This window comes from Buceros rhinoceros, unplaced genomic scaffold (genome assembly GCF_000710305.1).
Source record: "Buceros rhinoceros silvestris isolate BGI_N320 unplaced genomic scaffold, ASM71030v1 scaffold9286, whole genome shotgun sequence".
NCBI classification, from domain to species: Eukaryota; Metazoa; Chordata; class Aves; order Bucerotiformes; family Bucerotidae; genus Buceros; species Buceros rhinoceros.
Window position 1 is genome coordinate 9,039 of NW_010418048.1, and position 3,767 is coordinate 12,805.

Consider the following 3,767-nt stretch of genomic DNA (forward strand, 5'->3'; position numbering starts at 1 on the left):
CAACTCCATGTATCTATTTATCCTTCCTACATCTTCAGTCCACAGGCTATCACTGGACACCAGTGGCCACCATAAGTGACCCGCTTCGGAGCTACAACACAAGCAAATGGACGCACCTTGTTAGTCAGAGCCGGCCCGCCGAGACGCCTCTGCATGGAGGGTGGCACCTGGTAAACGTCTTGTCCCACCAGACCGTGCCCAGTGGGTATCTGGTAAATTCCCTGACTCAGATGGGAAGGTGGCACTTGATAGACTGGGTCCCGTGCTGAGGTGTGTGAGCTTGGCACTTGGTAAATCTTTTGCTGGTTGAAGGGCTGATGCATCAGTCCTGAACTGGACACATCGTGGCCAGGAGGACTGTCCTGCACCACTGGGCCTATCAGGAGCTTCACACGGTTGCCTGGAACGATGCCTTGCCGGCCGTGTAAGGAGCAGAGCCACCATCCTTCAAGACCTTTGGTGTTCTGTTCTATCACCGTCAGAATGTCTCCTTTGCGGAAGGCCAACTCTTCGGCGCATTCAGGGACGTTATCGTACAGGGCTCTTGCCATAAGATTCTGTGGAGAAAGAAAAACAAATGAAGAAACAAACTACAGTTTTTCTGCAAACTCAAGCACGTTCTAGGAGGGGAGAAATACAAACCCAATCTGAAAAAGCGTGCAGGAAATCCAAGTAACATGGAAAATAATGCAGCACGGGATTCCTCTGTCCCAAGCTGGAGGAACCAGAGGCTAATGCATTAGCAACAGTGCTAGAGAGAACCTTTTCAGTCATACTAGGTCAGGGAGAAGCTCTTTCACTCTTCCTTTGCAGGCCTGTGTGGCACATCTAGTCCTGAACAATCTCCCCTCTGTGACAGGGATAGTGTTGAGTGCAGGTCAGTGGTTTTATCTGTCGTATTTATCCTACTTCTTGGAGGTATGAAAACTTTTTTATCCCCCACTTGTTCTGTCTTTCCCCGTGGACGCACACTGATGTTTTCCCATCATCTCCGTGCTCCTTGAGACAGCAGATTTCCGTTTGACCTTGCTCAGTTCAACCGTCCTTAAGTGTAGCCTGTGGCCGGGAGGTTGCATGAAGGGCTGACTGGTGGGTGGAGAAAGGGTAAGCTCCAGTGTCACATCAAGGTAGATGAATGTGCTTTTCCAAGGACACGTACTGTTGAAACGGGGCGCGTGAGATCAGTTTTCTCCCCTCTGAATGGGGGATCAGCTTTCAGCTGCCTGAGGAACACTGGCCTTGCTTTTCATCGGCATCATTAGCGAGGGCAGTATAAATTAAGCTTTGGCTTGGGAAAGTGGGGCTGCCGTTTCAAACCCCCATGTAAGCAACAGCACCGGGGCCCACCGTCCTCTCTGATGCGTATCTACTCCACTCCTCCCTCAACACCACTAAGAAATGTGAACAGAGATAGAGCAGGGGGCAGTTTTGTCCATAAAACTACTCTTCGGCGGGGCCAAACCCAGTGGTCTCTTCTCAAACGCTACATCTACGCTCCCGCTGTGGTTGACCTGGCCACTCGGCTGAGTCCAAGGAGCTCAGAGAAGCTCAGCTCCTGCCTAGTCTGAACGTTCAAGTGAATCTCTTACCTTTCATTTCCTTCTAGCGTGTCTTTCACAGGAGAAATCACAAACGTGTCTAGCTCAGCCTGTGCAACCCACTCTTTAAAGGTTTTTGCAGGGGGTGCTGTTCACAGAAGGAGGAATTTTTTAGGAGGGGCACAAAACAAGCAGGCTGAATCAGTGATAAATGCTTATTCGTCTGCACTTTGGTGATTAAAGGTATTTGAAAAGCCTGATTAGCTCCCACTGCAAAGCAATTCCCAGAACAAAGCTGGAATGGTGGTAGAATTAGAGCAGATAGAAGTTCCCATGTGAATTCTTTTTCCCCAGTTGCTCATTATCTCTGTCCCAGTGACCTTCTCACCACCTGCCATGCAGCATGTTAATACTTTCTGGATGTGCTTCAAGAACTTCTTTGCTGCAAATAGCTTCAGATTCTCATTGTCAGTGTTAACCCAGGCACCAGCATGTGCATTATCCTAATTGGTTGCCACTTGCTTCTCAGCAATTTCCCCAAGGCCTTTTACATGGCCCAGAGCCATGCCCCCAGCATCGGTCACTGCAGGGGCAGTGAAGCAGGCAAAAACAGTCCTCCAAATAAGCACTGCGACCAGAAACGCTACGCCTGCTGCTTGCTGCCAGCAGCACAGGCACTGCTCCTGCTAAGCAAACTTCTGGGTTTTGAGCATTTCCCTGACTTCGTTCCTGCTTCGCAGGATTTCTTGATAGGAGCTTCAGGAACAGTGTCCTAGTTGCTCTTCTAGTCAGCAGAGTCACTGGGGAGAGTTATCTGCGATTGATTTGCTCTGTCACTTGTCCCTCTGTGAAACAGGCACCAAATAAGCACCAACACCTGACACGAGAAGGCAAAGGCACAGCAGTGACCTTTTTGTATGACTAAGTGCTAAAAAAACCTCGGCCATTTCTTAAACAAATCGGCAACAGAAAAAGGGCTGATGAGGAACTTCTCCTGGAACTTGTTTTCTCAACTGCCTGGCTGCACAGAAGACCCTTTACATTTCTAATAGAAAGAGGGAAAAAACAGGAGGACAACAGGTTCAGAGCTGTGTAATGGCAGGGGAGCAGCGAGCTGATCCTAGCAGGGAAAACGTTTTGGTTTGCCACAGAAATCAGCTATGCTTCATCAAAGGAACGTACTGGCAGCTACCACCTTCCTGGTAAGGTTAAGGATGGAAGTCTCTGCAGTGGTCTACGTACTCCTGTTCTCCTGAGCCTCGACAGCAGCCCTGCTGCCGTTCACCAGTGCTTCTCTGCAACTCACGGCTGACTGGTCGAGCTTTTGCACCCTCGTGCCTTGCTAGCAATACTGGGACGTTCGGAAGCCGAAGCCAGGTCAGGTCCCAGCTGTGTTAATGCTCTGTACAGGCAAAACAAAAAACCCACCCTAAACCATTTGTTCTCAAGAAGCTTAAATTCCTCTTACCCTTAGACTCTTGAGTGCAGGAGAAAGCATGTTCTGTAGAAGTAAGGAGAAAGGGAAGTTTTTCAGTCTGCTGTTGAATCAAGTGCTGTCCCAGTTGTCAGCAGGTCACAGCGAAAGGGAGCCTGGCCCCCGCGACTGCTGCCCAGAGAGTTTAGCTGGAACATGCTGCAGGGAAAAGCTCAGCAGACTTCGCTGGTGCCTCGTGTCAGAAACTGTCTAAAAGAACTAAACCTAAAACAGGCACTCTCTAGATTAAACGCAGATTACAGTGCCCGAGGTCCCGGCTTTCTCTATCGGTTGAGACAAAAGCAAAGCTTTCAAGCCCTCTCTGGTAAAGCGAACCTGGGATTTGAAACTTCTGTCTGAATTTTCCTTTAATGCTGATTGCAAGTCCGTTAGATAAGCCCCAGAAAGGCTCAATTCATATTCTCTGCACACCCTGGGTTTTTTCTCTTTTGCACGAGGGCTGCATGCTGTAGTAAAACCTGACTGAGAGCAAAAGCTGCTGCTCTGAATGATGCCAGCTGTTCTACTCACAGAACTTGGAGAAAACAAAGGTAAGACTGCAAACTATTTTTCTTCTCAGATGCTGTAGGAATTACAGGCCAAATTCAGACGCAGAAATTAGGTCTGTTATAGGACAGTCCAAGGAGCTGCTCTCTCCTTAGCCTACTGCAACTGATGGTGAACGTGCCTGCAGCTCAATAAAGACGCGTGGAAATTCTTTGAAGAGTATGATCTGTTGTGGTTGGCGAAGGGAA

General features: G+C 48.9%; 1 pseudogene; it reads right to left on the reverse strand.

Annotated features, from left to right (window-relative positions):
* Positions 1 to 116: 116 nt before the first annotated feature.
* LOC104495420 lies at positions 117 to 557 on the reverse strand (annotated as a pseudogene).
* Between the last annotated feature and the right edge of the window lie 3,210 nt (positions 558 to 3,767).